The sequence below is a fragment of the Leuresthes tenuis genome, unplaced genomic scaffold (assembly GCF_036924035.1).
Source record: "Leuresthes tenuis unplaced genomic scaffold, fLeuTen1.0.hap1 SCAF_20, whole genome shotgun sequence".
Taxonomy (NCBI): Eukaryota; Metazoa; Chordata; class Actinopteri; order Atheriniformes; family Atherinopsidae; genus Leuresthes; species Leuresthes tenuis.
This window is the reverse complement of record NW_027325374.1, coordinates 15,139,880-15,154,330: the sequence shown is the minus strand read 5'-3', so window position 1 is coordinate 15,154,330 and position 14,451 is coordinate 15,139,880. Positions and strand designations below refer to the sequence as shown.

The 14,451-nt window shown below is 38.8% G+C and overlaps 1 protein-coding gene across 1 annotated transcript in view; it reads left to right on the top strand.

Moving 5' to 3' along the window:
* The first annotated feature begins 4,738 nt into the window (after window positions 1–4,738).
* The window catches only part of LOC140277910 (SH3 and multiple ankyrin repeat domains protein 1-like), a 43,735-nt gene continuing 34,022 nt past the window's right edge, over window positions 4,739–14,451 (top strand). The window contains exons 1-2 of the mRNA XM_072372742.1: window positions 4,739–5,032; window positions 5,285–5,335. The gene's annotated coding sequence lies outside the window, so the exon portion shown is untranslated. The remainder of the gene's footprint in view (window positions 5,033–5,284; window positions 5,336–14,451) is intronic.

Here is a 14,451-nt window from a genome sequence, read left to right as displayed (position 1 = left end):
CGTAAGCCTGCGTCTGGGAATCAAAGTCTGGAGATCTGCGAGAAGACAGGTAGAAGAAAAAAGATCTGAGAGAAGAAAGGAAGCAGAATTAAGTAATAGAAAGATATAGTTTTTATGTTTTTTGTTTGTCCATCTTTATCTTGCCTCCATGTTTTTCGTTGCACATATCAACCTTCCATCTCCTTGGTAACGACAAGCCCCCGGTGGAGAAGCGAGACCTTCCCAGGCAACTTGAAAGTCCACGGAAAGTCATCCACAACCAGTTGACCACTGAGAAAGGCCCAGACACAGTGGACCCGAGAGAGACCCACTTGGATACCGCTGGTATCCACCTGGCATCCACCTGGTGTGTTCAAAGCTGACGAACTGGGCTAAGTGCCAATCAAAGGAAGGTCTGCCATCTTCTTCTCCTTTTCAGAGGTCCAGTGGTGTAACAGAATTCACTGTTGATAAATGATAAATGACTCCAAAGTTGTTAGCCTTTAACTGTAAATTAAGACAATTTTAGCAATTCCAGTACATTTCTCCATTCTCTTGCCCCTTTTCTCTTAATCACTAAGTGTTCCCTATATAGCAGTTCATGTTTTGGTTTCATCTTTCAATAAAGAGTTCATATATATATTTAACAAGTCGTTGTTGAACGCTTCTTCATGTAATTTCTGTCAATTCAAGCGAGAACTCACAAAGTAGCACTTTGAGACTGATTAATACTAATTTTAACAAACCAGAATTTTAAGATTCTTTTTCATTCTTTGAAGGTGGTGCCCACATATATACGAGATAATTGAGGTTTATCTAAATAGTTAGAACACTATTTGTAAACCGTTTATATTCTTCTGGTCCTGCCTCAGGCTATGCTACAGGTGTCATAGATCAATGCAGATAGGGGGCTGTAAGGCGGGTGTAGTAAGAGATCCAACTCCTGCAAAAGTTGATCATTCCCAGCAAAGACATCATATGTTCCATCCGGTGGAGGGAGGAGCCTTTTTCACAGGAAACAATGGAGTATTACATGGAGAGTCTGAACATTCTACTATAACAGCTGCTTTAAGAGAATCTTCCACTGAAGGTGCTATACCTGCCTCAGCTTCTGGTTTAAGTGGATATTGTCTTTGATGCGGCCTGAAAGATGACGTAGGAGTTATAGAGACAGGTTCAACACCTTTTATTGTCCCCACTTCTATTGTTCCTTTTGATCCCAAGTGTTCTGGTATGTCTTTCACGTCTGCTTCCTCAATTTCAGTGAGAGTGAAAATAGATCAGAATCTGCTTCGTTGTTGCCATATCTGTTTTTGAAAGTACACATTTGGTTTTGCATGAGTAGTCCAGTTTAATGGACTTGTATATGTATCCAGTTTCTCAGAATACACTTGTCCCGGCCCCACCCCTTTCCCACCTGAGGCTTCCTCACATGCAGTTACAAACACACCTAAATGTTACCATTGTTGGTCTGTTGGTTTACAAAGTGAAACATGAGGTGCATTACATGACCTTGAAAACCTATTCAATGCTAGGGAAGCGTGAGCAGCTAACTGCGCAACAGCCCTCTTTATTCCAGTATAGGTTTTTCAACTTCAACATGTCTGTTTTTTTCTGAAAAAATCTTTCTCATATGTTGTGTCAGCTCCCTGAGTGTATTTGTAATATATAGTGCAGTGTAAGTCATCTGGTGTCATGAAGGTGAGCTTTTTTAAAAAGTGTGACAGGGCCTGGAGACACAAGAACTAAACTATACGAGTATGATTGTTTCAGCTGACTTCATTCGAACCTCAGTCAAACCTTTTTCGTCTGGAACTACTCCAAAGTTTAATGGATGGAGTAAATCTCGTCCTTGTAAGTTACAGGGACACGGAGTGCATAAGACAACCTGACAAGTAGCGCTTACTCCAGTCTTTGGATCTGTTAATGTCAATGATTTTGATAAGTACTCAGGATGTGCCTTGCTATTTGCTGATTTTACAAAAATAACTTCACTAGAAAAGTTTTTTTTTCACACAGAAAAGTCACTTTCCTTCCACACACGTTCAATGCAATCTCTGGTTTCACCCCATAATGCAACATAAGCTCAATTCCCTCAAGGTTTCTGTTTTTCTCTTGCTTAGTCATATCTAACCTGCCTCGTTTCCTGGAGACTGCCTATCTTTCATCTGCCTGCATTTTTTTGCCCAATGTCCTGCCTTTCCATACACAAAGCAAGCATCTCTTCCTGATCTGCCTCCCCTTTGTCCTCCATCGCTTCTGCCTCTGCTCTCTCTCATCACATACGCAGTTTCTTCATCACCTTCCACCTTAAAGCTTTGTCCCTTCTTGCTTTTCGTTTTGTTCTTAAAATGCTGCTCTGCATGTCTAGACCAGTACATTAAATTAGTTAACCTGGCAGTATGGTGATATACCATGTGCTTGGTCCCAAAGCTGCATATCTGTGGCGAACAGCCCTTCAGAAAGGCATTCATAAATTGCTTTAGCTAATTTTGTGCATTCTTCTACAGTGAGTTCTCCTTCAAAACCAAACTTCTTTTCCCATCTGTCTGAGTATTCAATATTATCTGGGTCCCATTGAAACACGTATTTAACATTCTCACTTAATTCCCTGTTTGCTTTCAAACAAGTATTCCCATTTTGTTTCCCTTCAGTGGCCAACCAGTTTGTATGGAGTACGCCCGAGCAACTGGTCCGATCAGTGAAACGCTGCTTTTGTTGTCACCGTTCGGTTTCCACAGCCAGACGGTTTGTTATCCCCACGAGGTTGCCTTCGTCAGCTTTTAAAGTGAACACGGAGTTGTTTATTCCTGTTGTCTTCTCACACAGGCTATGAACTCATTGACATTTTAACTTCAAAGTTTTGTTACAGGTCTTAGTTAAAAGTTACTCACACCCTTGTATTTAACTGCACTGGCTTTTTGCAGGTCTTTGTTAAGCCATTTATATTGAACTTCACTGGTCTTGCAGATCTTAGTTGAATATTACACTTTCATGTTGAATTTCACTGGATAAGCAGGTCTTAGTTGAATACAGTTTTTATTTAACTTCACTGGTTTTACAGGTCTTAGTTAAATAAACACTATTTTTCGCAAAAATAGTAACTCAAAGTGTTTTCTTACCACAAATCCAGTGAGTCTGGCCACTGATTACAAAATGCGATCTTGTCACCTTTCCCCCTTCCAGTGGCAGCTGGCCTCTGAATGACAGAAAATGGAAAAGGATGTTTAGATCTGGCACAAAGGACCAAGATATTAAGAAAATTCTCTGAGGTTTAGAGTCTCTGGAGTCAGTTAACACAAAGGTTTAACCTCGCAACAAGGAGACAAGTCTGCACAACATATCAAAAGGCTGACACAGGGTTGTCTGAGTTCTAAAATGATACTTTTTCTATTCACGCTTACAAAAGCGTCAGCCGCACATGGTTGAAGCATTAGCTACCTAAGGTCACGAGGCATTCCTGTCGTTCCCTCCTATCACTAAACAACAGTTTATAGTGGCCAAATTTTGCTTTGTGAATGAGAAATTTACCTAAAATGATCAGCAGATTCAAGAAATATAGCACATTCTCTTTTTTTTTATATGATTACTGCTGGAACCAAACTATGCATTATTCCAACAAAGAAAGAATTCAAAGGAGTTTATTTCACACAAAGAACAGTTGACACAGATATTACTCTCAAGCTGAGCTTACTAAATGTATAAGTAAGGAAGAATTTGTAAGGAAGGGTCTAAATCTTAATCCATTTTACATTATCTTTAAGGTTAGACCAGTAGGGTGCAGCAACAGGGTTAGTGGCGGATTCCCTTTGAAATGATAGTAGTATTACAATTACATTTCTATTTTTTCCTGGCAAACTGGCATTACCCTCCAAGGTCATTCTGGGGTCCAGAGAAGGCACATTTGTAAGTCTGCTAACTTCTTTTAGAAGTGTTACAACACCTGAGGAGATGGCATCACTGACTATGGCAAATGCTTTTGGAGACACAGGACATTTGAAGAAAGTCAGTATAATTCAACAGTACACCATTATTTTTAAGTAGTAGAAATACAAGAATAATGTTGTTACAAATAAATAAGGATTTATTTCTAAATGTAATATGTCGGTTGTTTCAGATGAAACACTTGTGTGGAGAAACTTAAGCTAATAGATCGAAGAACAAGCTAAGAACACTTGTATGTGAAAGTTGGATGAAAATATGGGAAGTTTCTCTATTTTGAAGCTACAAAAGAGAAAATAACCAAGTCCTCCAATTTTTGAGAAGATATAATCAGGTATGAAGTTCAAGGTGGAGGTTGTTTTTTCAGAAATTGGTTTATCCAGATTATTTTGAAAGTATTGCTCAAGGTTGTAAAATCTAAAACATTAAGACCTCCACAAGAGTTCATAATAACAATTTTTTTAAACGTAATACGTCTTATCTTGCCAAATAAAATGAAAAAGCAGCTAATCAATGGCATTACAGAGCGGCTTTAAAGACTGTTGAAAGTCAAACAGGACTTGTTCAAAACTGCGATAAAATGTGGAAGGAAAACCTGTCATCATACTTTATTTCTAATGCAAAACATAAATGCATCAATGGAAAAAGTCCAAACATGTTTTTTTAGTATTTTTTTTTTCTTGGCCACCTCTACGCATCACAGAGAAATGGCAAACTATGAAGTGCTCAAACACATCCCCAGTGTGTGTAAGCATGAAACAGATAAAAGGGTGGGAATTGTGTCATAGGACCAGTGCAACTGATTGATAGAGCATCTGAAATAATGAGGGAGGAACAGTGGAGGGGTTGGAGTATGGTGGAACAGTGGGACATGAAAAGACAGAGTGTTGGAGAGTAATGGAGAAAAATAGAGATAATTGAACAGAAGAGCACTTGGATGAGAAAAAAGAGCAACTGACAGATAGATGGTGAAGAGTCCGAACACGAAGAGGAAGGAGAGCGAAGGAGAGGGATCAATCTAGCAGCTGAGGAGAGGCAGGGAGAAAGCATGCATGTGTATGTGATAGAGACAGAGAGAACGAGAGAGCAGCTATACCATGGCATAGAAGAGGTAAAAGAGTGTGCATGGGTGTTTGTATGTGTGTGAATGAAAAAGAGAAAAAGAGGCTGCACAATACAGGAGCTCAAGCTGGCTCACATTGATGCATATTTTAAGAGTTGAAGGCAAGAGAATGTGATTTTGAAGGGAGAGAAAACCAATCACTTTTCATTTTCTCTCCATCTATGTTTTATCAGACGGATCTTTCTCTCGTTTTTTTTTAACCCCAATCCTTTTTCACTCTCTCTGTGGCTTATCGAGGAGGTCTCTGCAGATACAAACAGGAATAACACAGCCTCATCTGCAGACTGAAAGGTATTTACTTTTTTATGTTAATTTGTTGTCATGCTTTTGTTTGGAATTTAACTGAACCTCAAAACCGAAGTTATGTGATGTAGATGTAGAAGAGTAAATGAATGACAGCAATAGAGACATTATGTGTATCAACTCTGAAGTGAATATGAAAGGAAGATCAGAAAGTTCAGAGCAAACAAAAAGAGGAGAAATGATCTTAAGCAGCAAGGTATACAGAGAAGCGAGTGATGCTGAAACTGTGGCAGAGAGGGGTGGGTAGGGGGGGGCTACATGTCCTCTGAGGTCTGGTTCACATGTTTTATGTAGGTGGGGAGGAGGAAGAGGTGTGATAGAAAAAATGAAAGGACAGACATCACAAAGCCCTACCAGAAAACTCTGTAGTGTTTGTGTTTATTACTCCAGAAAAGTGTGATTAGTCGAAAGAATCACTGCAGATCTCTCTTCATCAGATGCAGCTTTCAGAATCTTAGTGGAGGTTATGTTGCTACTTTTGCTTGTAGTTAATGCAACTCATGGAAAATTACTGTAAAAAAGTGATATTCCTTTGAAAAATAATTGCTACTCGATGTCTTCTACTGGACTGGAAAAAATAAGCTGTACATGCTGATTCCAACTTTATAGCTATAATTGAATCCCCTGTGACTGGTGTGGACTTTGCCTCTTATAGATTACGCATTCACTATGAAGCAGGATTGTAGATTATGATCAGCTGTTTGACAGTGATACAAGTACAGATAAAAAAGGGACATGATTTTGGAGTTTTGGATGATATAACATGTTAACTTGCACACACTCAGACACTGACAGCTATGTAGCGCATGAGTTCAAACAGGAAAAAGTGCAGAAAGGGAAAGGTGAGACAAATCAAATGGGAGCTCATCAACACCCACATCTCACACACTCACACAAGCTGTGACTTGTCAAAATTGTTGCCTATTCGCTGTATATATGGTGTGAGCTGGTGGAAAGGCGCAAACCCTCTGAGGACCCCAGAAAAGAGTCTAGCACACACATGCAGCTGCACACATAAATCCAGTTTATTCCAGGCCTAGCTGAAAAAGGATTTTAAAGTATTAACTAGGGCTGTGCACCATTGCTGTGTCCCAGCTCTGCACTCTTTCATCCCATAAAACATAATTGACTGTGCTTCTTAAGACCCGGCACACATTTTAATGCACAACAAGCAATAGTGGCTTTAAAAGCATATTTTCTTACTGGAGAATTGCACCATGGGGAATTAATTTGTTAAAGAGAGAGAATAAACAAACTGGGCAATTTAGAGCGGAGTGGGCACTGTAAGATTAATGGCTCCCTCACAACACAGAACAATTGATCATAATGGAACAAAGAGCTGGCTGACATTATCAATGCCTGAAAGGGATCAAGATTATTATCGAGATTATAGGTAATGCCAAAAGAAAATGGGATTATGAAACAATTTACTAGAAGAAAAAAAGACGGGAGATACACTCAACTGGCCAAACAGTAGGATACGTCAGAGGAGATGTAAGTAAGTGTTTGATTCTGAACATTTACACCACAACTGCCTTCTTACTTCCACTGCAGCCTGCCATGTCTTATGCTGATCTTTCTTGCCCAGCCCTGTTCTGTCCTCTGCGATCGCTGCAGGAAGCGCAGGAGTCAGTAAACAGGAGGTCAGATATGTGACAGCGCTATATACACCATCACTTCTCCAGAGTTTAGTGTGATGAGAGTGTAGGACAAACGAAAAACACGCTGAGGGAATATTTCTGGTGACAGCTCACTGCTGAAGGAATACAGCTCGCCTCTATGAGCTGCTACTGTGTTCATAAAGCAGAGATGCAAAACTCACAAGAAATATTCCTTAAACCAGTCCCTCGGGACACTTAAACAGGGATTAAAATATAGGGAGCTATGGAAAACAGATATGCAAGCAAAATACTAAAATCCATTACCTTGTGATTCATGGAAAAGTAATAACCCAGTCCGTCCTCAGTCTAAAACATAATCATATTATCCAATAACTTCCCGAGGCAATTTCATGTTTGAATAAAAATCATCATCCGCCACAATGTTGACTGAACTTTTAAATATTAGTGGAAATTGGTGGAATCTGATTGTTGTGTTACTCAGAAAGGCGCGTGAGTGAAGGTCTGTTTCCCTTGACTCTGCAGGCTTTTCATTATTACATATGGAAAGTTTTCCCACAGGGGGCAAGATCTGGAGGACTGCCGTAAGCCATGAAAATAGAAACCAGCAAACTGCAACAATTTATGAAAAACTCAAACGCACTCACCTGTGTAAGTTCTCAACACCGTCTCAAATGAAGGATTTTAGATACACTAATAATTACAGAAACCTTATAAGGAAACACAGCTGGGCGCTATTAAAGAACAACACAAATCAGAGTTTCTCTGTTTCAGATCAGTGGCCTCTACGTTCCCTGATATAATCCAGTCCCTGTTTAACAGCCTTTATAATATTTTCAGTTCACATGCAATCTGGTGACAGCTGAGAAAAGACATAAAAACATACTTTCTTTAGAAAGTCTTCTACTCTTGGCTACTCTCCTTTTAAGGAGTTTTGATATAAAATTCTTAATTTGGAATACATAGCAGTAATCACAGTTGACTGCTTTGTAGTGAGAGTGAAAGTTATAACTGGTGGGTTTTCTGGTCTGATGAACCAAGTATACTTCATTACATAGAGGGTGAACAAATTGTAATGGGGCCTGGCAGGCCTCGACATGGTCCTCACTTTGTCAGCCATGTCTAACAGCATTTATTAGCATCTTGTCGACTTTTGTTTCCCAGTGTTACCTTTAAGTCACTGGACAGACAAGGTAAGTGAAACTGTCACTAGTGGGCAGTCTGTTTGTGACTGTTTATCTGCCTTAAAGTCTATCATAAAGACTTGAATTTGTGCTTATTTCTGTACGTCTGACTACTTTGTCTGTGGCCTGCTTTCCTTGTATTTGAAGCCAGAGGTGTTTTAGTGGCAGCCATGGGACAAGTCTAAGAAATAAAAGGTGCCCTTGACAAAGTGACTTGATACAAGGAATTGTACAGGCTGTCTGTTTTATTGAACTCTTTGATTTCCTGACATTTTTATGCACTTTCTGTGAAGTCATGTGTCATTTGAAATCAGCTGGAGAACAGTCCCTCAGTTTAGAACTCAAGTATGCAACTGTGTGTTTGGATGAATTACCATAGTACCAATCTATAATCTTTTTACATCGAAGGTAATACAGTCCAGGTCATGAAGACAGTGGGTATTGAACAATAACACAAACCAGCTGTGCTGTTACACAAGTGCAGATGGATCTGAGATGCTGATGCAATGAATTCCCAAACAGTAACAATGACGTCATGAAATGGATCTAATGGATTACCACATTGGTGTCAAAATAACTTTGAATACAACAGAGAGAATACTGAAATATTATAAGGGACAAATTAAATGTGCCTCGTTATCAGTAGCCTGAAAGTAAAGATTTGGAACTTCAATTTCTTCAGAGATACTCAATTATGGAGTGAAGTTGCTTTTTCACATTGGGTCATCTGAATGTTGATGGAGTCATAGAAAATTTGCAAATAAGACATTAAACTCTCATACAGTATACTCAGATTCACATGGGAATAACTCATAAACTAGGTCATGGGTTGGAAATAGTGAAAGTTAGAAAAACCCTGTTTCAGGGATCTGTATTGTGTTTTAGCAACTGCATAAATGTTTAGGAGAAGACTTCAAAATAGCACTGGGGATGTTCACTCCTAAATCTGTGCTGCAGTGAGGTCTCCTGGCCTATCTGGCTAATTTTAGCCCAAGCAAGGCCCTCAGTGCACGTTCAACCTGACCCAATTATATCCAGTCTGAGGGGAAAGATAGCCCACTTTGATCAACTCAAGACTGCAAGCCAAGCTTGGGATGACTGGTCCGACTCTTCATGCTGCATTCTGATAGATATGTTTTTTTTCCAGGACAGATACATTTGAGTGGTGCTTAAAGCGTCAGACAGTATTTGTGTATGGGCCTGCACACGTGCTTGGACCCTCAGGCTAGCGGTGCGTAACCTATGAGGCAAACTGTGCCCCATTTTTCTCCGGAGAAAAAAAAGCAGATCCTTGCTGATTTGGTGATTGAAAGGATTGAGCTGGAACACAGATGAAAGAAGCAGGATCTGAATTGTGAACTAGAGCTGGGGGTAATCATTTGATTCTTCCACTTCACAGCTAATTAACAGGGTTATCACTTTTTTATTTGATTAGCATCAGATATGCAGTTGATTAAAAGGCATCTGTTTGTGTTTGATAGGAGCATTTCTCCTCCCACTAAGGGAAATGTCAGAATCTCTGGGTGAAGAGAGGATGAATACATTACTTCTATAGTCATTTTCCAGTAAAATTAATCAGGGGTGGCATGACTGTCATTTAGGCACTTTGAATTTCTCTGATTTGAACAAGCATTGATTTAATTACAGCCTGAAAATACCAAGCCCTGTTACTGCATTAGTAAACCATTTGAGAAATATACAATTCCTCAACAGGATCGTGGAATTGTTAAAGCTCATTTTCAAGTCTGAAAGAACATCGACTTTAAAACTTCAAATAGTTTATCCATTGCATCATCTTTTAGCGTTATCTTTGATGAGTGCTCGTGCTCTACACAGTAGGATAGCCCTTCCTCCACAAACTCCAACGTCAGAGCACCACCCCCAGACCTGACGGCTAGTGCTGCACCATTCATAGAAAAACTAAGTACCCTCTCCCCTCATTATAGTGACTCATTCCATCCATCTCAGGCTGGAGTAGGCCTCGAGTGCTCTTGATGGCCCGTCACTGGTGCTTTGAAAGAGGCTGAAGGGTGGAGACCCAGTCAAAGAGATGGATATAGAGGACAGAGCTTGGCCGCTCCACTTTTGCAGGACGTGAAAGTGGGACAATCTGTTCCTTGGATGATCTCCAATTCTACTTTCCGGGGACCGATACACTGAAAATATATCTATACAAATATTCTGTCCTACATAAGAAGAGAGTGAGTGAGTGAGTGAATGGGAAAGAAAGAGGGATAGAGTGATAAAAATAAGCAATATAAGCATTGAACTGACTCTCCATAAGGTCTTTACAGTGCATTGTCCTGGGACTATGCTAATGAAACTCCTTGGGCAAAAGAGGAGGAGAAACCTTGGTGCAAACAGGCGCGACTGTCAAATCAGCAAACAACAAAGTCTGCAGATAGTCCTTGTAATACAAGCAGGATATCTTAAGAGATGATATAGCATGATTTAAAAGTAAAGCAGGAATGACAAAATCCTGTGCAGCTCAACATTATTTTGGTTTGTATTACTTTTCTAACAATCTAAACATGCATTATATATTGTTTATAAGGTAAATAAAGGACAAATGCCACCAAGCTATTCCCACAGATATTAATGTAATTCATGCAAAAACATCTCAGAAGAGGAAAACTTGAATAGAGACGGGAGCTATCTTTGACCTCTGCAGGACTCTCCATCAATCCATTTTTGCTGCCCGGGTCTGCAAGGAGAATATTTGTCTCTGTCCTCGTCATCATGATTAATCAGTTCCTGAACCTTCATCCCAGTTCGCTTCATTTTCACACCGTCTAAAGATCCATAACTGACCATATACATGAAAAAATACTCTCCACATGGCAAAGCAACTTAGATGCTGTTCTTTTATTTGTACAATTCATACATGTTGGAAATCTTAAGTGAGGAGCTCATTAGAACGATAACTCAGTCAGGATTTAAAACAAATACCGTAAGTAATTTGTGTTAGAAAAAGTCTCTCACACATAGTCCCTAATCTTTAATTAGTTTAAATAAAGTTTAACATCTATCTGAACCTAAAATTTGACTTCAGTAATCAAATTTTGACAAATCATAAGAGCATACTCATCTTTTTAGCATGGAATACCATCTTTGTATTAACACATCTTTTACATAGCTCAAAAGGATAAACTGTATGTTGTGTCTGACCACCCCTGGTCCTCCAAAGGGAGGAAGTCAAGGCAAGAAGACATGATGGCCAGCACAGAGACAGGAGAGCCAAACAGTGAAAACTGAGTGAAAGCAAAGATAAGTTCTGCATCCATAATTGCTGAGGAGAGCGCTTCAGGAGGTGTAATTTGAGTTACCACAGTTTCAATATTTTTACACAAAGCTAATCTCTTCTTTTTATTCTTTCTTTATCCTGAGGTAACTGTTTCATTTGACTGTCATTCTCACCTCTCCTCCAACTGCGGATATCCTTCCACTGCCTATTTTCTTCCTCAATCTGACTACTCTGCCTTATGCAAAATACAACTCTCTGTCTTTCTCTCTTGTGTATTCGCCTTTTGCTTTTACATCCCAATTAGTTGGCTCCTGTCTACTCTCAGTTTGTCCCTCTTGTTCCTTATCTTGCCGAGTGGAGGCTCAACGTTGTTCAATATTTAATGAGACTTTGTTCATAAATCAGCCTGCTCTATTCCCTCCTGGTGTGCTTGAATGATAGCATTAAAACCATGTGAGTGCTAACAGGCCGTTCTTTGTCAGCTTTTAATTAGAAAAGCTTTTGGTCGAAAATGTGATCACGTTTTAGTGTGGAACTCATACCTGCAGCAATGACCAGAGGTGAGTTCCATTGTGTGCTATTCTGTCTCGCTGAATATGGATTTCACGCTGCTGATAAATTAACAGCAGAACTCTCTTATGGCTATTGATAGGCACTGAGAGTTTACTTTATTGCTGGTGGTAGAAAACATTAATGAAAAAAGTTTTATATAGGTTACACTGCACACTTTCTCTGGTTATTGCTTTCAGTGCTTATTCATCTGTAAAAATCACTTACCACTTTGGTGCATTGTGAAAATATTTCCTTAAATTATTCTTCAGTGTTATCCCTCCCACGATCCTCGGTTTACATCGATCCCGACAGACTTTGTGTTGGCTTTACAGTAGCTCAACCCGTCATTGACAGAGTCTGAGGGGTTCTTCCTTGCTTTTTTGCGGTTTCCGGTCAGATAGAAAACTCAAGTGACAGATTTTCGACACGTGAGAGAAAAGCAGTGCAGGCTTGGATAATACTGCATAAATCAAGTCAATCATTCAAACATTTCTGACCATATGATTATGGCTTTTAACATATGCCTGTCCTGAATGATGCAGTAAAAATTAGTTATGTTGTTCTATAGCATGAAAAATAACCTAATAATAGTGAGGGATTAAACAAAAAGAAATGTTACAGTCTCGGGGGTACTACAACTAAGAGTTGGACAATTTGCACAAATGAATATGAAATTCTATTGAATATACTTAATATATTTGATGTGCCAAATACAATTGCCGATTTGAGTGTTGGAGAGTAGTGTTAACAACATATAGTTTAATTATGACCTAAAGAGGACAAAAGTAAAGTAAATGATAATATGTCTTGTAGTTTCTGCAAAATAAGCTTTTTTGAAGTAATTGGTTGAAGATGTCTTTACTATGAGCCAAAAATGTGTCAGAGTTACAACAAAAAATCTTGAAAGTGTGTGATTTCAGAAACAAAAGATTCGCACTGTGGAAGAAAATTCTCACGAGATGCTTTAAGTTAATACAAAAACAATGTATTCATTTCAACATTTAAACTGAAACACTAAAACACTTGGAAATATGTCTTATGGTGGACACATCAAGTCATCAGCCAGTGCATTTACCTCAGCTGTGACATCTAGTGTCTGCTATGATTACTACCTGCTGCACTGCATCCAACTGTTTCACAAGAAAAGCATCGCTCTCATTTCCAAAATAAACACAAAATGGAAAGTTTTTAGATAAATATAATATAATTAAAAAAAAAAAAAACTGGCATTAAATATCAAATATCTTATCTCGAGAGCTTTCGTAGCTTTTCATTGCTTGTCTAAAGATGTACGGTGCACTTCAGTCAAGAGCAAGTTATTGCCAATAAGCCAATAAAGAATTGAAAAAATGCAATTTCCTCATAGGAAAAAGACATTTACAGCCAACAGTATAATGATAAATAAATACAAATTAATGGATAGATAGATAAATTAAACAAAATGTAATCAAATAAAACCATATGAAATATTTCAGTCATCAATTGTCCTGTGTGCAGTTATTTTAAGGATGGTGAAATTTTAAAGGCTCTAACTGGGTCATTCGAATTCACGCTTAAATCTGTCCATTACCCTAAAGTTACCACAAACCAATGGTTGAAGCCATGGTGGTTACCTCCATATGAATGAATGGTCTATGGCATTGACTCGTAAGCAAGAGCCTAATCTCTAACCATACCTAAGACTCTCATCTCAGTAGATCATCTGTTATCTGACCTTGGAATTTTTCTACATGTACTGTATTTGGTAAGCACACTAATAACCCTGCTGATGGTGTGGTTGCATCTGATGTTCAGTCAACCAAAGAGGGCACATGTCACTCCATTACTTGCTGAACTCCACTGATTACCCATTACTGTCTGAATCAAATGGTTGCCTACAGAGTGACTTCTGCATCTACACCCAGCTATCTGACCCCAGTCATTCAGGCTTATGCTCCCCCTTGATAACTCTGTTCCTTTTAGTAACAGAGTTTTTTTTTTTAGTAACTGCCTTTCCTTCGCTCAAGGTAATTCAAGTTCAGACTGTTCTCATTTGTTGCTCCACTATGGCAGACCAAGTTACCAAATAGTATCAGAGCAGGGGCATAACTCTATCTTCAAGAATCCCTTTAACTGCCCATATACAGTAAGCAACCATCGAGCATGTCTTGAGTGTCAAATAATGTCTGTCTCTTGTATTTTTGGATTGGAAAACACTCTTGTTATTGTCAGACTTTGTCAATCTGCTATGACAGAGATCACTCTGATAGGTTGTTCAAGGTAGTCAAAAATGGAGAAAAGTTACTGCTAACTTCCACAATCTAGTCTCATTTATCATCTTCATTCCTCCAGAACAAGCAATGATTCTCACAGCAACATACTGACGGGGAGTGAAGAAGACCAATACTCTGTGACATATACTCCATAACTAAAAGAAAATACAATGTACACACTGTTATGATTTTTTATTTTATTTTATTATTTATTTTATATTTATTCTATATTCATTTTATATTTATTTTATAT